Raw genomic sequence first — 25,554 nt, forward strand, 5'->3', positions numbered from 1 at the left:
TTTTTTTCTCTGTTTACTTTGGATCAAGCTTTGAAACAATAGATTAATAGCTATCCATCAGAAAAAACAAGATTTTTTCTATTCCATCCACAATGGATGAACTGTCAAAGCAAGCTTTTATCCATTATTTCAAATTGCTCTATTGTTGTTTCAGTCGGTTCACCACAGAAGACTGGATTAAATCCAGATTCTATTTTGACTTCTGCAGGAAAATTAAAACCAGGGTATGGAGGCTACACCTTGAGAACACAGAGCCCCCCCAGTAGATGTTAACACTGCCCCTTGCAGTTGAAACCAAAGGAAGGAGAGCTAGCAACACCATTTCTTCTTCCTTAGGATGAATCCTCATAGGACTGCAAATGACTTAAGGCATGGCTACACTGGCACTTTACAGCGCTGCAACTTTCACGCTTGGGGTGTGAAAAAACACCCCCTGAGCGCTGCAAGATACAGCGCTGTAAAGCCTCAGTGTAATCAGTGCCGCAGCGCTGGGAGCACTGCAAGCTACACCCGGAGAGGATGTGGTTTACGTGCAGTGCTGGGAGAGCTCTCTCCCAGCGCTGGCGCTCCAACCACACTCATATTTCAAAGCGCTGTAGCCATACTCTAAGTTAGTGCAGATAGAGCTGTAAGTTACATCACCCTGCATTAGCTTCAAGGAATCTCTGGTGTTGCATTTCTAAGGTATTTATGTGTCTTCCAGGATTGTAATATCTGAGCACCCTGCAGTCTTTAATGTTTTTATCCCCACAACACCATGTGAGGTAGGAAACTACTATTATTCATGTGACATTGCACTACATATGTTTTATGGAAATATGCTTATGAGTGTGAATATGATGTAACTGAAATATGCTTTATGCAAAAAATCTCTTGTAAGGTATCATAAAGGTTATAAACTACTGAATAGATATTCCTCCTATTTGTTTACATGTATCATTCTTTTATCTGAAGCTAGAAATACGAAGTAGAACTCTGAGGTCCTATTGTAATTATGCAAAGTGTGGGCCATTAATGGTGTTTTAGAATCTTGATGGCTCCCATTGACCAGACAATTGGTTGGAAATGGTTTATTTACCTGCAAACCTTCCTGTGTAAGTGTGGGACAACCCAGGAAGAATGGAGACTAGGGGTGTTAGTGACACGTGACCACATCACATGATACTGGAATCCATCTTTATCCTTGTATTTTCCATTGATGAGGCTAGGGTGGGGACAAGCACAGACAAGATTCCTACCTTGTGCCATAAAGCTATAAGAAGGGGTTGGAGCAGGACAAAGGGGGCAGCCAGTCATGAGAAAACCCCTGCTTACCACCTGAGAGATCTGCTGGAACTAACAAGGATTATACCAGGGGAACGGATTGGGCCCAAACTAGGAAGGAGTCTAGTCTGTGAAAGAAGCTTATTGGAACATCTCTGAGGGTGAGATATTATCTCTAATCAATTTCTTAACTTGTTAGGCATGTTTTTGCTTTCTTTTGCTTGATGACTTACTTGGTTCTGTTTGTTATTACTTGAGACCATTTAAATCCTACTTCTTATACTTAATAAAATCACTTTTCTTTATTAATAAACCCAGAGTAAGTGATTAATACCTGGGGGAACAAACAGCTGTGCATCTCTCTCTATCAGGGTTATAAAGGAGGCACAATTTATGAATTTACTCTTTATAAGCTTTATACAGAGTAAAATGGATTTATTTGGGGTTCGGATCCTATTGGGAACTGGGGTCTGGGTGCTGGAGGCAGGTAACCTACTGAGCAGTTTTTGGTTAAAGTCTGCAGCTTTGGGGGCATGGACCAGACCCTGGGTCTGTGTTGCAGCAGGCTGGCATGTCTGGCTCAACAGGACAGGATTCTGGAAGTCCCAAGCTGGCAGGTAAAACAGGCTTAGAGGTAATTTCAGCACATTGGGTGACAGTCTCAAGGGAATCTCTGTGACCAAACCCATCACAATCCCTATTTTACACAGGAGGAATTGAGGCATTGAGACACTAAAGGTAACATTTTCAAAAGCACCTAAGTGATTTTGGCATTTGGAGCCAAAATCCCATTTTTCTCCTAAAACAAGTAGGTGTTTTGGAAAACTTTACCCTAAGTAACTTGCCCCAGGTCACACAGTACCTCTGTGGCAGAGCAGGGAATTGAATCCAGGTGTCTCAAATGCCAAGAAAGAACCCTAACCACTAGGTCCTCCTTCTAGATGCTGGTCACAATATTGTGCAAATATGCAAATGAGTCCATTGTTAAATGTTTGCATTGTATATAGTTTAACAAAATAAAAGTTGGAACTTAAAAATATTCAAACAAATCAGTTGTGCTTTGCATCACGAAATAAGAGACCATATTTAATAATTTGTTAAATCAAAGCTATTCTTCTCTTCAGTTTTGAATATCATTGTTTCCGAGACTGATATCTTTAAAAAGTGGTCCTTTTTCAATAAGCTCATTCCATGGCTTGTTTTGTTGTCGTCATTTTTAAACACAATACATACCTTCTTAATATGGTTTTGTAAATGTGTAACTTCAGTGCTTGCTTCTCGGGTGTATATATGTTAGAATAATATAGGATCCTTACATAGCTAAAAATTATTTCAAGTATGTGTGTGTGTTTCCTATCCACTGTATTCCTTCTCCTTGTTGCAAGTGATCAACTCTCCATTATACACCAGGAAGAAAAAAAAAAAGAAAGGAAAAAAAGAAAAGCAACTTACAGTAAAAAAGAAAAAAAATTCGAACTGATACGGTGATACTTCAGCATTTTCTTTGTACTGCCCTTTTCTTGCTGCACTAGGAAGGTCACACAGTGTTCCTGCCACTTTCTTGGATGAGAAGCCACATACATGTCAACTATGAATATGCTCCAAGCTATCCTGTGTGCTTCATGAACACTACTGAAAATGTACCAGCATGCTGAAACATCATGCTTTGCATTTTACCACACTTTGCATCAAAAGATCCCAGGTACTTAAACAGTTAATTAACCCTCACAATACCCCATGTGAAAAAAGCTATTTTCCTTATTTTAGAGAGGGGGAACACAGACACAGTGAAGTCACATAACTTGCCCAAAGTCACACAAGAAATCTGAAAAGCCAGCTACAGAATCCAAATTTCCTGGAGTTTAGTCTTGTGTTTTATCTACATGACTATGTTCATCTAGGTATCTCAGAGGGAGATATATCTATCCCAAATCAACTCTATGTATTGATGGACTTTACAATGATCTTGTGTCTTTGACTGATGAACATATACACCTTGCTCCCTGAGTTTTCTTTTATAGGTCTCCATGATAGATGCCTGGGATTAATTGAAAGAAATATTCTGTAGTCTCATGTCATGGATAGTAGAAGACACTCAATACCCCAAGTAAATGAAAACTAGATTGGATCAAATACTAGTTAAGGGTACAAAAATGAACCATCCTGCAGTGGCACAAAGATGACTTATCTATACTTTGACTTTTTCCATCTTTACCTATTTTTCTAGGAAACATAAATTTTGTCATCATGTTACATGATCACAGTTCACTCTGGTGGGGGCTGTGGGTTTGGTCCATAGCCGGTGCACTTGATGCAAGTCTACCTGGATAGAGCAGCAATAAAAACAACAAACAACAACAACAAAATAACCCCACATATCTGCCAGATAGAGAAATAAATATTACACATGAAAAATGCCTGAAATTTAGTAAGGGCACACAATACAAAGGGTGCATGTGACAATGCTGCTATCATTACTTTAGTGGTACCCAATAGTCTCTTGGATAGAATTTTAGGAAGAACACAGCTTAAGGGGTTTACATATTTCAAAGGAAGAAGATTTCAGCACTTTAAAGGGGCTTTTTTGTGTCAGGTTCACTGGATTGAAAGTAGATTCCATTTATTAGCAACCTCACAGTTCCCAGCAAAAACTTGTCATCGTCTAGAAATTGTCAATAAGCAGATAGCAGGTTTGCAGGGGTGCAGCCAGGGAAGGAAGTACAGGGATGCACTTTCCGTGGCATCAACTCTCCAACCTGTCTACAGCTAGTGCTTGGTATGTCCCAGCACTTCCTTCCCTGGCTGCAGCCTTGCAAACCTGCCTGTAGGGCTAAGACCAGGGAAATAAGCACTGAGAAGTGATGAGCCTAGACTGCCAGTGCCAGGACAGGGGGCAGCATAGAAAGGGAATGGAGAGGTACTCTGCAGATCTGCAGGCCCCCAGTGTCCCAGCTTCCATGGCAAGTCCCAGCATCTACTCCCTCTTCCCCAACTGCTGTCCTGTTTGCAATGTCAGAATTCCATCCAGAGCCCCACAGGCTCCCAACCAATTACCTCATAGGAAGGCAGCCTCAGGCAGGTTTGTGGGGCTGCAGCCAGGGAAGGAAGTACTGCACATGCTGAGTATCAGCCACAGGGTGGTTTGTGGGGCAGGAAACAGGAAAGGCACTCCCCAGTGCTTCCTTCCCTGGGTGCAGAGCAACAAACCTGACTGCAGCCAGGGCATTCCTTCCAAGAAAAGAAAAAAGTTACTAAGTGGAATATGTGTTGCCAATATCTGTATCCCATTAACACTAAAAATCAGTGGGCTGGGACTGGTTCCTGGCAAAACATTGCTATTAAGCAAAAGTCGTTAATATCGGGATTGTTATTAAGCGGTAACCATTGTCTAAAACGGTAATATCCAAGGTGGTTTTCTCTTGTATTGTTTCTATTATGCATCAAAAGTATGGCAGTCAGACATTTCCCTTGCATAGATTAGAATTTGAGAGTTTCGAGTTAATTAATAAATATGAACTATAGGTTAAGTATCGATCCTACAAATGGATCAACCCAAGTGTGTGCCCCATGAGAATGCCTAGGTGGAATCATCTACAAGCACTCGCCCTTAGTAAGGAATTATGGTCCCAAAGTCAGTTGTCAGTGTCTCCAATTAACCACTACCATACATATTTCATCCTCGAGCCCTGCAAGATTTTTCAATTAAACCTATTCCATTCTGACCCTTCAAACTATTCATGATAAACATGACATTAGCTTTTAAGACATTAACCAAGTTTATATAAGTCTTCCACAGAAGGAAGCCTACATGTAAAAAAGAACAAGATTAAAAACGAGTTATTCCATTACTGTTAAATATATTATGTGTTTCTCTCATCCATGAAAACTAATGATCACCTATATATTTCAACAAGATCAGTGGGATTGTTTTTGTGAAACTGATTGAAGCAAACAAAATAGCAAAAGTAGATGCATTTGTTGTTTATTAGAATTTAAATTATTCAGTAACCAAAATAAGTTTCTGCAGAAAAGAATACGCATAGGAAAAGTATTTTTTTCCTAAACCAAAACAATCCATACAATTAAGTAAGAAGTACTTAATTTTGTCTTAGATCCTTTAAGCATATAGCACCAATGGGAAGCAGAGATTGCTTTTGGGTGATGGGGAGTTTGTCACTATATCGTACAAATTCTCCTGTTTCTGACTTTGAGCCAGGATTCACAAAAAAACACCTTTTAAACAATAAAAATAGTATAAAACTTATCAATACCTTCCATTACATCAAAGCACTTTCTATTAATTAATGAAAGAGGGGACTGAAGGAGAGATTTTTCAAAAGGTACAACTGGCATTTAGGTGCCCAACTTCTATGGACTTTCAATGGAAATTAGGTGCCAAACTTCCCTTTATGCCTTTGAAAAATCTCCTCCTTTATCATTTTCATCAGGAAGCTCATTATGGAATACACACACAAAGTTACGCTGGGATCTTTTTTGCTTACAGAAATTGCATCATGAACCCAAAACAGAATAACTTAGATGTAATAAATATGCAGGAAATGAAGGCTAATATTATTGAAGACTAATTCCTCTTTTATGCACCTCTCTCTGCAAGATTACAATGATATTTTTTGAAAAGCTGTTTCTCTTGCCACTGTTAATGGAATCCAAAGAACAAAGTTTTGTGGGTTTCTGTTTGCTTGTTTAATAATGCCTGATACATGTCCCAAAGGAGAGGACAGAAAGGGCCAAATGCAAAAGTGACAAATAATGGTGTACACTACTAACTGGTGTTCTGGATTAGACTCTTCATACATAAAAAAGTAATTTATATTCCAAGCAACAGGGAATACAAAAGAAGATAAATTCTGCTTTATTTTATACCATCTTATAGATTTTGGTGAGTTGCTTTGCCAGACACAATTTGGCCATTTTACTCTTTAGATCGCAAGTTACACACACCCAGTGTGTAATTTACACCACCATTTATATCACCTCAGAATTTGTCCTAAAAAAGAAATAATCTAAGACACGGGAAGCAAATGCCCTCTCGTCGCCTATCTCATCCTTGATCCTATTACTACAATTACTTATGCTTGTGTATAAGTGTTTCATACCAATTAAAGACCAAATCTATTAGTGTCCTTCTGCAGTTCACAATGCTTTTGAATCAGCTTTGTCAGCCTGCTTGCACAGCTGTTTGGTTTATTTGATTAAAGCAAGAGACCAATATCTAAATTTTTTAGTGATTGTTTTTCACCAGGAGAGATTTAGATTTTTTTTAAAACTATATCCTAAGAGTTAGAAAAAATAAGAAGATTAATTTTAGAGACACTATCAATAGATTACTAAAATATCTCACTGCTGTAAAACTGGAAGGCAGTAACTTGAATATGAATTCCTAAGAACGCTAGTCATTTTATCTTCCCATTTGGAAAATTCAAAACAAAGGAAGATGTGCTTCCATGCATACATGCACACACTATATTGTATTACCCATAAGTATTGTTTTACTGTCAGTGAAGCTGTTCTTTAGATCTGTTTTTACAATTACACACTGAGGACATGATTCTGCAGATACTGGGTTCTCCTTTGCATCGAGTTCTGGAACCATCACAGGTTTTCATATATAGTATGATCCTAATTCTAGGAACACTTTAAAAAAAAAAAAAAAAGTCAAGGAAGTTAAAGTAGAGCTCTATTTCCCGAAGTGAGCATTCTGATAACAGTAAAAAGGAGGGTGAATTCTCTGGAATATCTTTGAATAGTTATTGATTATCATGAACCTATTGACTTAATGTAACTAAAACCAGAATGTCCTTGACCCCAAAGAACAGAACTCCTCAAAAACATTTTAAAATAATTAAAAATTGAAGAGTATCTGGAACTGTGAAGGGGGCTGATAACCCATCAACTTTTGTTGGAGTAACTTTCTACATAAACATTTTGAGATCACCTATCAGATCAAACACTGAAGGAAAGCTAGGCAGGAAATGCCTACCATGCTGGGGCGTTCATATGAGACTGGCATCCAAGTACCCAGACTAAGGCATTGTGTGCATACTTAGAGGGTAGGTATATGTGAGTGTGTGTGTGGGGGGGGTGCGAGTTACATATTTGTTATGTAACTATGGTTCTTTGAGATATGATACATATGACCAATCCACTTTATGTGTCTGCATGTCAGTGCACTGAGGGTGGAGAATGTTTTCCCATAAGAGTACCCATCAGGGCAGGGCAGTCTCATGCTGCTGGCTGACAACATAAAAAACTGGAGGCACCTCAACCCTCCCCACAGTTCCATCACACCAGAAGCCATAATTTAATGTGACTCCGATGTAGAGGGAAAGAAGTGTGGGTCATAGAATGGACACATACAACACATTTTGAACAGATATGCAACAATTTTTCCTTTGAGTACTTGTACATGTGAATACTTTAGATGATTCACAAGCAGTTCCAGATGGAGGAGTGTATCAGAGTCTACCTAAAAGAAGGACTGTAGCACTACTGTCCCAAACTCAGCATAATAGACAGTGAACCTATGAACCAAAGACCACATTGCAGCCTAGCAAATGTCAGTAATGGGGAAATGACCTAGGAAAGCTACTGAAATTGCTTGAGCCCTTGTAGAGTGCTCTAAACCCCTCCGTGGAAGAAGGATGTTAGCAAGGTCATAACACGAATGTACGAGGAAGAAATTCTGTGAAAGGTAACAGGTTCTCTCATTTTATGACTAAGAGAGACCAATAACTGAGGCAATGATCTAAACTTGTTCGTCCTGTCCATGTAAAATACCTATGATCTGTAGATGTTCAAGTGTTTCTGAAATTTCACTCACAAAGATGAAGAAAGAAGGTTAACAAGTATATAATCTGATTCATATGAAAATCTAAAAGCACTTTAGAGAAAAAGTTGATATATGGGCACAAACCAGCTTTGTCTCTGTTAATGTTATATATGAGAGTCTGTCACTAAAGCCTATCATCAATCTCGTCACTGAAGTAATAGCTACTAAAAATGTTTCCTTCACTGAGAGATGGGACAAGGAGCAAATAGGCATAGGTTTAAAAGGAAGATCCATTAACAACTAGAACACTAAATTTAGATCCCAGGATGAGATTTGATCTCTGGGCAAAGTCTGTATGAACTTGTCAGGAATTAAGTAGTCATAGGATTTTTTTGTTTTGTTTTGTTTTTATTTTTTAAAAATGTTCTCCTCCAGAAGAGAGTGGAATGCCAAGACGGTGGCTTAGGTGGACCCTCAGGGAGCTAACTGAAAGATTCTCTTTTTTCAGGTGAAACAATCCAAAGTAAACTGAAGTTCAGGATGGGGAGATATGCTTCTGCCTCAAAAACCTCTTCCACCAAATACACGCATCTCATGAAGCAGACGATTTTCTGCTATCCAAAAAGCATGTTACGTATAATTTAACAACCAGTCATACAATCAGTCAGTTGTAGGCTCAGATGCTGATATTCAAAGTCTGCCTGTTGTCCCATGAAATTAAGTCTGGAACCTGGGGGATGGTTAAGAGATCTTGTACAGAGAGCCTCAATAGTGCTGGCCAGGCCAGGGTAGTGCTACTAAAATCATATCTTGTCTAAGGTTGCTCAGTATCCGGGGGATCAAGGAAATGGGAGGCAAAGTGCAGAGAAGCTTCCCTTTCCACAACAACAGGAAGGCAGCCATCACAGACTCCAGACTGAAACCCACCCCTGAACAAACAGATGAAATTTCCTGCTCTGTCAGGTAGCAAACAGATTAGTTTTTAGAACTCTGAAAAATGAACTTTACTATATCAGTGCTGAGGGACCACTTGTGGTCTTTGCTGAAATGTAAGGTAAGCAGTTCAAAGATCCAGGGAGGTGAGATGCAATTTAATTCTTGACAAAGGAAGACCAAAATGTCCATCATCTCTCTACAGAGGTGGTCTGACTTGGTACCTCCTTGCTAGTTGAGATAAAACATGGCTGCTGCAGCATCTGTGAGCACTTATACAAAGCAGCCTATAATATGGGGCAGAACTGTTTGACAGACCAGACAAATAGCTCAGATCTCCCTCATATTGATCCGGAGGGACATGACCTGCACTGACCAGAGTTCTTGAGTCTAAAACTTTCCTATATGCACCTCCTGCATATGAGAGATGGAGCATCTGTGGCTAGAGTCATAAAGAGAAGCAATGGAGCAAAGGGAACTCTGTTGCTGAGTCATACAAGCAAGCTGGCATGTGGTCAAGTAGCTTTAGGCAGTTCCGCACCATCAGATGGAAATAGACCTTGAACTTTTTGCACAGGTCAAACATTGCATGAAACCTGGCCTCAAGCAAGCATACCTTTGCTGACATGGAGTCAAGAACTGCTCCTATGAATGACTGTCTGTACTGAGAGGAGGATTGACTTTTCTTTGTTGATTAACAGGCCCAAAACATAGTAGAGAGCCTGGATCAGCTCTGTGCCTTTCTCCATTTTCTGTCTGGACTGACCCCAGTCTAACCAATCATTCATGGCTGCCACTACCACCATGTATTTTGTGAAAACTCAGGAGGCTGAGGACAGGGAAATGGGGAGGATCTTGGACTGATAATGGAGCTCCCATTACTACAAATGTCAGGAACTTCCATGTGACTATACACTAGAGTCACAAGGCAATGAACTAGTTGTGAGACAGGGAAGGGATCATGGAAGTAGCAAGGGTAACCATTCAAAACTTGGTCTCATCTATGTGTTGAGGTTTTGCATCTGTAAAACAGGTCTGAGGCCTTCCTTGGACTTCTGAATTAGAAAATGGGAACAACATCTGGGAAAGATAATAAGGAGTCACTTCCTCTATGGCCTGTAACTGCAACAGAGTCTGCACTGAAATTAGTACAGTCTCATGAAAGTGATCCCAGAAAGGAGATGGGGCTATAGAAGTGGCCTGGGGCCAGCTAAGTTATGCTTGTAGACCTTCCAGTTCCCAAGCAGCCTTCCAGAAGCACAAAGTTTCTCTCTCTCTCTATCATTAGATAAACTATTTTTTATTAGCAAGATGCTCAGCAATTATTATATCTGGTATTTAATCTGCCAGTGTTAACAGGACAATTGCATACTTCAGTTTCTTTTCACAGATGCTAACATTTACCAGTAGGGTACAGCACGTTGAATGCTGAGAGTTACTATTTTCTTGATGTGCTCAGGATTTACATCTATAGATTCTCATGCATGAGTCTAAGAAGGGATCCCTTTCTATCTGAAATGAGGAGGACAATTCTATTGTTTGAATGTAATTTTTTGTTGTTGTTGTTCTGTACGTAAATGTTTTTCCTCACAGCAGCAAATGGCATATAGAGCCAGCATGCTAAAATCCTTTCATTCTATTTTTTAATAGGCTAAGTCAAACCTTTTCCAAACCTGGGACATTTCACAGGCAAGCAGAGGTGCTAACATCTTTTTCACACAGCAAAGAGAGTATTTGGATAAAGGCCTCAAAACATGTAAAGAAATATTCATGATTTTTGTGCTTTACTTGCCACGCTCCATTTGCTCCTCTATGCTAGAAGAACAGATCTGAAGTTTTGATGGTTTGGTGTTTTATCTTGATAAAGAGAAGGTAGGCTTTCCTCCCTTTGCCAAGATTTCTAGAGGTGATATCTATTACTGAAAAGAAAAATCGTTTCACCATTTTTGTCTGTCCACTCTCCTATAGCCTTCTTTGTTCCTGGATGTCAAATGTTGATTTAAGTGGTGTGTGTTGTGAAATATTTACAGAAGGTGTCAGGATTTTAATTTTAACATCCACACAACGTATTTGCCTTGTACTCTGCAGAGGAATGTTGGTACAATAGAGTGACAATGTTTATACTTCTGATGTCACTTTCAGGGAACATGTTTTGAAAGCAGTCTTCAATATTTTCATTTAATCATGGAATATGCAACCTTATATTTTGTTATCCTGTTGATGCTTTTTTTAAAAAAAAATAGAATGAATCTATGAAAAGTGATTGGTGCAATACATTTATATATAGAATTATTGGTAAATATCAAGGTATTTATAGGCCCGTTGGTTGAGGTGGATTAAAGGTTTTAGATACTGTATGCAAAATAGAAGTTTTAGGAACACAGAAATTCCCATAGCAGATCTGATTAATGGTCCAATCAATCCAGTACGCCATCTCCAACCGGGGCCAATACTAGCTTCCCGAGAGGAAGGTGTAAAACTACCAGAGTGAACAAATAGACCTTAAGCTTCTTCCTCACCCCAGTTGTCAGCGTTTGCAAAGTTTATGACAAAATGATTGTTTATGTACTATATACATTTTTCCTATCTAATTTGACTGCCAGTATTCTTATGACTCATCCTTTTCTTCAACCTTACTCCACTGCTGTCCTCAATATATTGTGGCAGTGAATTCGACAAATTAATAATGGATTGTGTGTTATATATGTACACACACACACACACACACAAAGATATCCTTTATTCAGCGTTGCCTTTTACAACTGTTGGGTTCTTGTAATCATGACAGGATAAGTAGAAGCACAAATTTACCTTTTCAATAGATACAACGTAACGGAGGTATATACAATGTTATGAGCTGGGTGAAGCCTTACTATAGGATTGAATTAAAACCTCTTAAACTGACGTGTGAATGAGTCCCCCATTTAAATCAGTTGTAAAAGACAATTAAGGGGCCACACCTAAAACAAAACCCAATAGAGTCAGCCCAGAAACTAACACTAGGTGGGCAGAGAGTTCACCTGAATGTTCTGACCAGGTATGTGTGTGGGAGGAGGGCAGGGGAAGTGACACCAACTGAGAAGAGAGAGAAACAGGCTGAAGGAGCTTCTGAAAGTGCCTGTCTGACCCAGGAAGAAACCTGGGAAAACAGGCTGAAAAGCAGTTTCCTGTCATTTGATGCCCCCTGAGCTCAGAGATACAGGCTTTTGTACATTCTTTGTAAATAAACAAAACTGGATCAAAGAAAAAACCCTCTAATTTCTACTCCCAAGTGTAACACCCACAGATCTTCAAACTTTGACTAGTCCTTTTTCCTTTCTAAATAAAATAGCCCTAATCTTTTTATTTTCTCCTCACAAGGAAGCCTCTCCATATCACTAATCCAGTCTAGTTGCACTTCTTTCAGTCCTACTGAATCTTTTCAGACACCAAAAAAAAAAAAAAAAAAATACCTAGGTTGTATGTGTATCATTGATATATAAAATGTCATTTACTGTATTACTCTCTTTTCTAAAGGTAGCATGGATCTTGTATGTTATTATCTGATATTATCATGATTATCTTGTTCTTGTAATTTTTTGCTCTAATCCACTGTGGCAAAACTTATACATTTAAGCCTATTAAATATGTTACAGTTAGAGAAAAGCTATTACCAGAAAATATAATACTTATGGACTACAAAAGAGCTTTAAAAAGTGTACAACAAAATAATTGAACCAACCAGAAATCACACAAAGGGTTACCAGGTATTTTACTAGCCTATTGTAGTTAAAATTAAAATAAACAGATTTGTGATGAAGTGTGTTTTTACCCAAAAATTAGAACTGGATGACACGACAGATAAACTTAAGATGAAATAAGGAAACATCCCTCCTCTTTACCTCAGGTCTACTCCAAGGCCCAGAAAATCATGGAGGAGAAGTATCTCTGCAAAGCTGTCTTGTGGAATTCCTACCCTATTGTTCCATCAGAGGATGGGTGGTAGGGATTGCATCTCACAGACAGATTATTGGGCCAGTTGCCTGCCAAACCCAGCCAAACCACAGAGACTTATATGAATCCAAGGCCATCTGCACAGAAACTAGGTGTCTATGCGCCAGCTCTGTCCTCCCCCAATCTGAACCACATCTCCTTTGGTGCATCTCTGGCCACAGCTGCCTGCAGAATGTGAGTAAGGGGCCTTTGAAGAAAACGTAATAGCATGCTGCAGCACAGGGGCAGACAGTACATCCACAGGCTCTGCTCTGGCTGGACAGTAGACATGGTGTGCCTTAGCAGACCACCAAATAGAAGCCCTGCATGTCTTATCTACCTTTCTTTTTTCTACCCATAAACCATAACATAATACATGTGGGCTCACATGGAACCAACCATCATCCATTTCTTCTCTATTAACAATATTGTCACATACTGTAGGTGTATATGACATTTAACAAATATGTAGGAAGACAAGATTCCTGCCCTGAGTAGCTCATTTAGACAGATTCAATTATTCAAGGATCTGCTATAACAGATGATAGTTTTGGAAAGATGACAACTAATTCAAGGTTTCTGTCTTGTGTGTCTTCCTAATAAAACAACACTCAACTGAAGTTGGAAAGGTGATTCACCTTACTGAGGTGAGAATAAACATGAGCTATTAGGTAACAAATTCAAGATAGAGAAAAAGAAAATGTCTGGTTGGATAAGACTTCCAACTACTTTATGCTCCACTGTAGAAAGATGTTCCTAGAGGAAGCTTTATAATTGAAAGGATGAACAAGAAGTAATGAGGTCAATGTTCAAAATCCAGGACACAAACAATGGAATACTTTAAGATTCTATTTTGTCAAAGCTCTCCTGACCAAGGACAGGAGAATGCTAACTGACCATATGAAATGACAGACTGGAGAATGAGACAAAATTTAAAAAAAAAGCTATGAATTTGAATACCAACAGTGGTATGGATAGTCATAACTTTAACAGTTAAGGTGTTCATTCGAAAACTTTTATCCTGGAATAAATTCAGTACACAGTATACAAAAATCAACCTTTTCTTTCCACACAAATGTATCCTTCGATTATATAATAAATGCTAAAGATGGATGATCTGAAATTAGGTGATACAGATTATACAAAATTACTCAAGATACTTAAGTATCAAGCAAACTGTGAAGAGTTACAAAAAGATCTCAGAAAACTGAGTGATGGACAACAAAATAGATGAAATTCTATGATTATAAATTCAAAGTAATATACTTTGGAAAAAATAATCCCAATTATACATATAAAATGAGGGGCTCTAAATTAGTTGTTACCACTCAAGAAATATGTTGGAGTCATTGTGGATATTTCTCTGAAAACATCCACTCAATTTTCAGTGCTAATCAAGAAAGTGGACAGAATGTTGGGAATCTTCAAGAAAGGGGTGGATAAGAAGACAGAAAATATCATATTGCTTCTATATAAATCTATGATACACCCACATCTTGAATACTGTGTGCACATGTGGTTGCCCTATCTCAAAAAAGGCACACTAGAATTGGAAAAGGTTCAGAAAAGGGCAATAAAATGATAAGGGGTATGGAATGGCATCCATCTGAGGAGAGATTAATAAAACTGGACTTTTCAGCTCGGAAAAGAGAAAATTTAGGGGGGGGATATGATTGGGGGCTATAAAATCATGATGGGTGGAGAAAATAAATAAGTGTTATTTACTCTCTCTCATATCACAAAAACTAGGGCTCACCAAATGAAATTAATAGGCAGCAGGTTTAAGACAAACAAAAGGAAGTGTTTCTTCATACAACGCACAGTCAACCTTGCCAGAGGATTTTTTGAAGGTGAAGATTATAAGAGGGTTCAAAGAAGAGCTAGATAAATTCATGGAGGATAGGTCTATCAATGGCAATTAGTTAGGATGACAAAGCATGATGTTTCTACCTTCTGTTTGCCAGAAGCTGGGAATGGGTGGCAGGGGATGGATAACTTGATGATTACCTGTTCTGTTCATCCCTTGTGGGGCACCTGGCATGGGTCACTCTCAGCAGACAGGATACTGGGGAGATGGACCTTTGGCCTTTCTTATGTATGACCACAGGTAACCATTGGTAGCATGTCTCCATAGGACTGAAGATAGAGGGCTCCCTTACACAGTCTCCTGTCTTCCAGACATGGAAGAAGGAAAATCTAGTCCTCACTAGATTCCTACTTGTTGATTCCCAGCCCTATATAAGGTCAAGAAATTAAAAGGGATATCCGTCCTGGCAGCCTGTTGTGCAGAGGTTTGAGGAATAAAGAATAGATAACTCCCTACCATTTCAGATATACACACTGGTTACCCCCAAGCTCTGCAAAGGAACCCTTGCTGACAAACTCTGTGTTTGTAATGGACTCCCTATTTCATGGCCCAGGAAATACATTCACATGAGCTCCCTCCAGAGCTATGCATATGAGGGTTGTAATGATGCTGGTGCATGAGACAGGAGGTGCAACTGATCATCAACCAGTGAAACAAATTCTACCTGAAGTGATCACACATGTCCAGAGTAAACACATGGGGAAAATAAAACATTAAAAAGTTGTGCAGCGGCATTTAGGGAATAAGATAAATTGGATATGATGGTAATAGGCAAACACAGATACACATACTGCAATGTTGGTGTTGGCCCTCTTCAGGAGATGCACCATTTCTTGAATAAGAGAATGCAATATAAATCTCTACTAATATATTTCAACCTCCCTGCAATTAATCAATAGGAATTATTCTGGCTGAATAAGATCACTGAACCCATTCTGTCTGAAAATGATCATATTAAATGAAGCTTTAATAGTTTGTATTTTACAACTTTAAAGACAATCTGCTGGAAAGGGAAATTTTTTTTCTCATCTTTGATTGCTGAATTCTGTTTCTTTGATTTTGACACTGAGACAGAATTTATAGTCAATCAAATTTTATACTGTTACATACTAATAATAGACAGTGCTTATTCTATTGGATGTGTCTTGAACTTATTTTATCAGTTTTATGCTGTTTAGTTTAGTTTCCCTTATTCAGTGTTCTAAAACATTTTTAAATGCATAGGTAAGATTTTTACATATTTTCTATTTATTCTTGATGAGATTAGGTTTACCTTTATTGAGATTTTAATAACTTAGTCTGGTTATAATTAAGAATTTTTAATTTCTGATGCTTGAAGAATATAACTGCTGTGGCAACTAAGATAAGTAATGTAGTCTAATATTACCATCTGTTATTTTCTTTTCTATGCCATTTTGCTTTCCTTTGGTGAAACTGTTCACACTATCTTCTACAAATAGAACTGCAGTGCAAATGTGATTTTTTTTTTAATTATTCTTGTAACTTTCTTTGTGGAGGACTCTGTCAGCATACAAATAAGTCCTACAGATGCAGGGAAACATTAATTTTCAACAGAAAAGACAAAGCAAAAACACAAAGTCCATCTGTTTCAACAGTGCTGTTTCTTGTCAAGTCAGAAGGGGATGTGCCACCAACAACAGTATCATTTCCACATTATGCTTAGTTCTAGCCAGTCAGCCCATGGCGTTCAGGCATGCCTTCATGATCATAAATATACTGGTCCAAATCCTGAGGTCTGCATCTAGTTTTCACTCAAACAAGTCTGGGTGAGAAAATAATTAAAGATTTTAGCAGATTGCAAGAATATACTGGAAATCACAAAATGCCAAAACCAGAGGACCTCATTGACATCAATAGGAGCTTTCTTGAGTAAGCAACTGAGTAAGGTCCTTCAGATTTGAGCTAAATATTGAAGGGCTATCCGATTTGGACAAGATTATTTTCAAAGTGCTTTTCAAATGAGGAATTGATCATTTGTGAAATATGCCAATTTAGCAGAGAAGGAGAATCTGCATCTTCTATTTAACCACAGAAAATTAGAGGACAGGCCATGAGAATGCACAGTTCCAAACACTGTCCCAATTAAGATTGCAATATATCTTCATTATGCTTCAATGGCCACTCAGTCCTGGACCAGTTGGCTGAGGCTGCCAGTGACAGTGCCAATCATGATGGTGGTTCTTGTATCACCTGAGATCATCAGTTAATTTCACACAGAAAATCAAATGTCCATCAGATGTAAATGTATTATTGCTATTTGGCTAGATTTGAATCCATCAGAAATATACTCAATCAGTGACAACATCCTATAAAGGACAGTGTATTTTAATGTTAAAATATCAGATCTTCTATTTGGTTAACTGAAAAATGGCACTTTTCACCGACTTAAGTCAGCCTTTTGTACAATGGATTACATGGGCTAGATAAAGAGGTACTAGATATCACAATTATTTAGTATCACTATGAAAACAGAGTAAGACCTTTGCTAATCTCATCACAACGTGAGAAAATCTGGCCCACAGAAAATATGGGCTTAGAAAAATATTTTATACACCATTTTTAACAGGACAAAAGTTCTGCTTTATGCCACATATAAACAAAATGGAAAGTAAATGACAGTCAATGATATTAAGTTGAGAGAGCGAAACTGTATAGAAAATGACTATATGACTACAGAGAGCAACATACCCCTGAAGGATCAGTCTCTAACCCCACAAATATGGAATACATCAGATATATTCATGATGTAACAAATTTCTTTGCTTATTTTACTGGTAAAGATTGTGCATAGGATGCCATGCTAAACACAGTCTGGTTTTTATATATTTCAAATATAAATAGATTGGTGATATGTGTAAATATAAAGTTTTCTTCAAGACAGTTATTTTGTTTTTAGACAATTCTATTTGTTTTATAATCTGGTTCTGTAGCTGCTTTTCTGTATTAGAAATATAATGTTTTACAGTGTAGCAAATTTTTTTCAGTTTTTAAAACTCCAGTTTTTCTCTTTAGCTCCTGTGACTTCTAAGCCTGTAGATAATTCAATACTGACATGATTTCTTTTTAGCAACTTGAAACAAATCCTGTCTCCTACCATTCATAAGAATACTATTTCTAGTACTTACTGCTGTAGCATGCTTAAATCTCAAATGCAAAGGCTACCGAGACTTTTAGGGTAAAATTCACCCTTTACCACACAAAATTCAAGTAAAGAGACTTTGCTGAGGAATCTGAGGACTGGAATGCAACCACTAAACTGTAGACAGAGTACGGCGGGGCAGGCTGACCCTTATACAGGAATTGTCACTACAGCCACTCTGCATGCCCACCTGGATTTTCTGGGTCCCTTGGATTCTCAGTGCCTTCCCAGTTCATTCAAAATGGGGCTGTTATTCAGAGATGACTATGAGTCTTTATGCAAGCAATGCTGGAAGTACAGATGCCCCACTGCAGAAGTTTCATCTTCTCACTCTCCCCCTCACCCTCTATAATCCCATCAAAGCTCTTAAAGGTAGGTAACCTTAGCAGGGCTCTCTCTCTTTAAATATAAAAGGATTTTGCAGTAAATACTGGAACAAGTCCAACTCCCGGGGTTTCTCTCAGCTCCATAAGTGGCCATGAGTTGGAGAGGGCTGGAAGCCTGTGAAAAACCCTGAAATACACCTCTACCTCAATATAACACTGTCCTCGGGAGCCAAAAAATCTTACTGTGTTATAGGTGAAACCGCGTTATACTGAACTTGCTTTGATCCACCAGAGTGTGCAGGCCCCACCCCCCGGATCACTGCTTTACTGTGTTATATCTGAATTCGTGTTAAATCGGGTCGCGTTATGTCAAGGTAAAGGTGTATGTATTTATTGCCTTTTCCTGTGTTCTAAAATATAAGTATTATACACTGATGTAGATCTCAAATGCATAGCTAAGGTCATCAAGTCACTCCAATTAAGATGACCTTCACAAGGCCTGTGAATCACTTAAATCCTACTTAAGCCCTATTTTGAGGCCTTAAGTGGTGCACAGATGTGAACTGCACTCATTGGCATGCATGCGCGCATGCACACACACAGCTTTTTACTAATAAGCTTTATAAAAAGAAATCAACTATTTGAGAAGTATGGATTTCATAGTGTTTGAGACGACTTTGCCAATGATAAACAAGTTATCCTCTAGAGCAATGGGTCCACATTCCATACCAGATGGCAGGTTTAATTAGAGGGTAAAATAATTTGAGATTGACTACACACAAAGCCACACAAAACTAACTATTGAAAATACCTTGATCATGGAAAATTGCAGTTTAAGGTTTTTAAAGTCACTTCAGAAACTGAGAGTAAAGATACTTGGATTTAGATATCCAACTTGCTTAGGTACCTATCAAAATTACAGCAGCACTATTCACAAAAGACATTGATATTTGGATTATTCAGAGAAGAAACAAACTTACCAAATGCATGTGAAGAGTATGTGTCTGTAGTGCACTTAGGGATGTATGGGTATACTTTATAGCTTAGGGTGATTTTAAAGAGGCATAGCAAGTCACTTGGGTCAGATTCACACATGGGCCTGGACTCCCCTGGGAAACAATGAGTACTTTCAACTGTTACTGAAAGCTACTCAAGCTCATTCAATTCAGTCTGAATTTTACATACATGGAAGTATGATTAAAATATCTGAATTAATTGCTTCATAATAAAGAACCCTGAGCACATTTGTTGATGTTCTTCTACAACCTGTATTTGAATAAGATTCTTCTTATTCATTGACAATCGGAAAATCACATTGCTTCAATTTATCACTACAAAATTTGTCTCTTAGGAAAATGTCACATTAAAATGCCCTGTGTATCATTACTGATCTGTCTGCAGGTCGCCATTAGATTTGTTAGTTTAGATAATGCATTTTATAGCTCTTTCTTGGGTTAAAAGCTTAATAATATCAGAAAATAGCTACAATTATTTAGGCCCTGGGGAGCTTATAGGTAAATTTCATGCTTTTGTTTTTAGGGATGAGGAATCCAGACTAAATAAGCAATCTAGGAATAGGAATATTACTGCATTCACGTAAGAGGTAGTATCTACATGTGCATATAGCTCTATTATTTTATCCACTTATTCCACATAAGATGTGCTAGATACCTCAAAGAAGAGATAGAAGGTGCTTATAATTTGGAATTTAGATGTAATAACAAATTAGGAGGATTTTGACTTTAAGATCTTTGATGCAGGGACTGTATTCTATTTTTATGTTTGTGCAGAGCTTACCAAACTGATCCTGGGAGGGGCTTCTGGACATTGTTATAATACAAATATAATAAATGAGTACATGTAACAAGGAGGGGCTTGTCCTACCCCACAGGCCAAGTATGTGGTGCCCACCCAGTCTCTTTCAAGCAGGTTTATTCTCTTTCATAAGTAAACAAACAGAAAACAGTCATTTAACTCACTCTTTGCTCTCAGGGTCACCAGCACACTGATCCTGGCAACTTCCAGTTTCTAGTCAGCTCACTTCCTGAACACCAGGCTGCTTGTTATAAGAACTCAAAAAAGGAGCTCCACTACACTATTGCTTCCCTTCTTCAGGCAAAGCCTGGCCCAAACAATCTCACTCCAACCCTGGCCTCTAGCAACCTTTTTATAATTGCAGGTGTAGACCAGTCCATTTAATTGGCTGCATTGGGCTTACCTGCTCTGACGCAGGGGAGCTGGGCCCAGTCTGCTTGCAGGCACCAGCTGCCCAGTGACATCTCTCTCCTGTTTTAGGGGGAAAATATTGTTGTTTTTTTCCCCAAAGACATAATTTATAGCACTTCAGGACTCTAAAATTTCCCCAAACCAACCAAAATATTCTCCTTAGTTGCTTAGCACAAGAAATCCCATGCAGCATTTCATATTAAAGGGGAAGGGGTAGCTCAGTGGTTTGAGCATTTGCCTCCTAAACCCAGAGTTGGGAGTTCAAGCCTTAAGGGGGCCACTTAGAGAGCTAGGGCAAAAATTGGTCCTGCTGATGAAGGCAGGGGGCTGGACTTGATGACCTTTCAAGATCCCTTCCAGTTCTAGGAGATAGGTATATCTCCAATTATTATTACATAAATACTGCCCCATCGCTGAGTGTTTTTTCAGTCCCATGACTCCTAACACAAAACCCTTAGTCCCAGTTTCCCAAAGCCTTATACAATGGGGTTACAGTCATGCGCCTAGCCTCACCCGGCACACCCAACATACAGTCTACCCTTCTACACCTAGACTTTGAGTTCCCTATCTACACAGGCTTTTCAATCTCTGCACATAGTTTATACTTTAGTCTCAAATTCATGGAAAGTGAAAAGTAGGTGTTCTCCTTCCTCCTCAGTGCGATGAGATCTGTCATGAGTTGTTCTCTCTTGTGCTTGAGGTTCAGTAACTCACATTCTGGTGATTCTAATCATTCTGTAAGATCCCTGGTCTGTAGGGTGGGAGCTGTAGGACTGGTACTCACTATATCCTGCCCCATACCAGAGCCTTATGTCCATGACAGACCCCTCATGTTGGCCTCTATTTGTTGGTATGATCCCATCTGTGTCCCCACGCTAATTTGTATAATGGGGAATTTAGTTGGGTCCCTACGAGTTTGAGACTCATTTTGGGTCTCACAGTACCCTGCTGAGACTGGGACTCTGTCTTGGCTCCCACAGTATCTGGTTTACTTTGACACTCAGTTTCAGTCTCTGATGGCTTCCATTCCCTAGTACTTTTCCCTGTTCAGGTCTGAGCCAATTCTTTTCGCAGGATCAAGCATTGTTGCTTCTCTTTCTCCATTTCCACCCAAACCCAGGCTAACTCTTCTTCTAAATCCAGAAGGTGTTTGATAATCCCCCCTCCCCATGAGCTGCTTACATCATCCAACTCTTCTTGACACTTGCTAAGATGATCTCTTTGTCCTTGGAGTCAAGTATCAGAGGGGTAGCAGTGTTAGTCTGGATCTGTAAAAGCAGCAAAGAGTCTTGTGGCACCTTAAAGACTAACAGACGTATTGGAGCATGAGCTTTCGTGGGTGAATACTCACTTCGTCGGATGCATGTGTGGGTATTCACCTAAGAAAGCTCATGCTCCAATACGTCTGTTAGTATATAAGGTGCCACAGGACTCTTTTAGTCTTAGAGATGGCCGTGTTCTCCCTCTCAGCCTCCCTTTGCCATCTTTACTATGACTTTCTTACTTTCTTTTCTAGTCAACCACTAGCCCCCTTAGTCCTGGGTTCTAGTCCCTGTTTTAGGAGGGTTGAGAAACCTACCCAGTGACTCCTAGGAACTGTTGGCCAAGGCAGATTCTTGACTACCTTGATACGTAGTCAAGCTCTCTGACCCTGAACCTCCATGTCAGCTTTGGCTATGGGGCAGACATGGATCTCTCCATGGATACGTGAGACCTGTACTGGGAGATGCTGCTCTCTTATTTATCCTTGTCCAATCCTCCCTGTCAAGAGTGCACACATAACCCTAGTTTACATGTCCCTTAGCCACTCTCCTTCCCAATCTAACTGGTACTAACCACAGCCTGCCCCCCTGAATTCTGAGTGGACCTCCCCATCTTGGTCCTGCTGTAGTAACAATCTATGTAGTCACATTCCATAACCAGACAACTCTATTTAATGTGTGTGGCCTGGCCACACTGAAAGCATGTGATGGGGCCACTTGGTCCATCCCATCCAAGGGTTTCTGCTAAACTGTGGGGCTACATGGTCCCTTGTAGTTCCTGTGTGTCCCCTAGGTTTTGGCCTCTTGTTGTCTTTTCCCCTTGTAAGCTTTGCTGGGACATCCCTTGTTCGGCCCCCACGAGTTAGTCATATCACCCTGGTTGCTCTTCTCCTTCAGCCTCAAAAAAGGCTTCAGTTTGCTTCATAGCCTCCCTACCTGAGATCAGCTGAAACTGCATTGCCCAGCTCTGTATTCCCACAGGTAGAATCTTTAGGAATTATTCCAATATAATCTGGCTCATAATCTTATCCATTGAGCTGGTCTCAGCGCAGAGCCACTGCATTGCAAGATCTCAGTTTCTGGGCTGTTATGCCCATGGAGGAAACAGTTCCACCTGAAACCAGTGTCTGTATGCCCCAGGAGTCAGACCTAATCAGTCTAAAATAGCTATCTTCATTACTGGATAAGAGTTTTCCTGGTCATTGCTTACCAACCAGTAAGCTCCCTGCACATCACTGGTAAGGAATGGTGCTATTCAGGTCACCCATGTCAAATCCTCCTAGGCCACTGTCTTTGCCACCCTCTCTAACACAGGGAGAAAGGCCTAGCAATCATTTTCTGGTGCAAACTTCTCCAGGCCCAGGGCCAGCCAACCAAGGGTTCCATCACTGATTGTGATGCCTGGTGCTCCTTGGACCAATCATTTCTGCAGCCACTCCTGCTGTTGGAAGTGGATTTCTTGACACCTCTGTTGATGCTGCAATCTGGGCTTCCTGCTGCTTCTCTTGATTCTCCATTAATTGAATAAGTAAGGCCTGAGTCTGCTGTTGCTACTTTTATGGCCACTATATTGAAGCCCTCTGCTGTTGCCACTTTGTCTCAAACAAGAGATCATTTCCTATTCCATGGGCAGGCCAGATCCCAGTTCTGGTACCACATGCCACTGTGAGGGGCTTCTTCCCCCCAACTCATCCAGACTATTGGCCAACTATGTAGTGCTTTTCCACGTTTCTTTCAAGTAGGTTTTTTCTCTTCCACAAGAGAGTAAGTAAACAGAAAACAGTCTTTTAACTCACTCTTTGGTCTCAGGGTTCCTAGTTCCCCTCCCAGGGTCACCTTAGCAACTTCCAAGTTCTAGTCAGGTCATCCTCCTTCCTGAACTAGTAGCCCCAGGGCTGCCTCCATGAGTACCTCATTTAATATTTTTTTAGTTTATTTATGGCTTTATGACAAAAGTGGTTTTGCTTGTAGTATCTGATTTTGATAGGGTGGATAGCTCCTGTTTCAGCCATGAAGAGGCATGATCTGCCTAAGAATGAAAATGAGCAGTCCCCTGCCAGCTAGTATATATCGCTGAACTGGGGATGCATGTCACCCATTATCAAAGTTCTCTCAGCAGTATTTTCTGACACATATTTTTGCATTGGCCAAAAAGATCTTCTACCACGTAAGTGGCCAGCACAACTCCACTTCCACCTCCACAACCCTGTATCCATTACTCAATTAGATATGCATCTATTTTTACTGTGAATGGTCAGGGCACACCATAACATTCTTGCTAAGCCAGAAAAGTTCTTCACTTTAAAAAACAACAAAACAATAAACATAAAACCCAGCCATCATGATTTCAGTATGCTACCATTAGCATAAATTGTGTATCATTAACATAAATATATAATACTAATTTGCAATAATCCCTCACTTGTAACCCCCTCTGCAATTGGGGGATTGTACCCTCCCTTGCAGAAGAAATTTCAGGCCCAGACTTGCAGACCTTACTCATACAATACTCCTGATGAAGGAAATGAGAGTTCCTGTAGTCCTTATTTATGCAGATCTGGTTCGTAGTGACCTTGGCGGCTAAAATAATCCATACTGATATAACTAGAGTTATTTCCTCTTATTTAAAATAACTTTTAATAATACAAAAGTCTATGTGTATGATTATCTAATCAGAAATTACTATCCATAAACATCCATATTTCTAACAATAAATCATTGTTTGTAATCTCAGGGTTTGTCTATAGGGTGGGGTAAAGCACCCTAAGGGAGAGTGATTTCCAAAGTGCTAATATGCTGCTCATTAATTTCTGCATGTCAATTCTGCTAGTGTGCTTTAAATGTACTACTGTACACTGTAAATTAAATGAAGATATCAGAAATCAGTGACAAAGTTTCCTCACAATCCCACAGATTTTGGATTTCTGCTAGCAGCATGAGTTCTTAAATAACTGTTTGTCTGAGCAGAAGACTTTGATCCATAGCCTTTGTTAGTACTGCATATAGTAGAACATAGAATAAAACATTCAGGAAAAAAGTAATCAAGATTATGCTGACTTTAACATCCACACTTACAAAAAACTTTAAGCAACTGATACAGCATTTTGCATTATAATTGCATACACCATTTTGATTTATCAAAAAGTAATTTTAAAATATACTGCATTGCTTTTCAAAGAAATAATAATTCTCTTCATGTGAAGTAGCTTTCCATTTTTTATTCACTTACAATTCAAACAATAGTCCAGTTTTCTTTAGGGGAATGGAGTAGTTATATTCTTTCATCACTGATTATTCTTTAATTTCAGCTTTAAACATGTAGACATAACTTTTTTTGTTAGAATACTTTCTTAGTGAGCAGAAGAGCTGTTTAATTTCACATTTAACATAATTTATGTTAAATCTTCTTAGTATGTAAGTCTGCTAAAAAATTAGCAAGCTCAGGACTTCAAACTAATAAAATATGCTGTCTCATTCACTTGAGGTGAAACTGTTGCAATTTACAGGACTGAACATCTTATCTCTATGCATATGAGTAGCCATTCCAGATAGCATCAGGGGTACTATATTCCCTTTCCAAAGTGGCTGGCGGGCTCTACTAGCTAGTGTTGAGTAGGCATGGTCATGGTTCAATTTCCTCCCACTGCTTTTCCAGAAGCAAGCACTGGCAGCAGAATTAATCCTACTATATTTGTGCTTGGTAAACTAAAGGATTTCTATTGTGTGCCAGTCTTAGGCAAGGAATACAAGAGCCC

General features: G+C 39.2%; 1 protein-coding gene across 1 annotated transcript in view; it reads right to left on the bottom strand.

Moving 5' to 3' along the window:
• CSMD1 (CUB and Sushi multiple domains 1) overlaps positions 1–25,554 on the bottom strand; it is a 2,093,217-nt gene that overhangs the window by 1,693,670 nt on the left and 373,993 nt on the right. The window lies entirely within an intron of this gene.

This window comes from Chelonoidis abingdonii, chromosome 3 (assembly GCF_003597395.2).
Source record: "Chelonoidis abingdonii isolate Lonesome George chromosome 3, CheloAbing_2.0, whole genome shotgun sequence".
In the NCBI taxonomy this organism is placed as follows: Eukaryota; Metazoa; Chordata; order Testudines; family Testudinidae; genus Chelonoidis; species Chelonoidis abingdonii.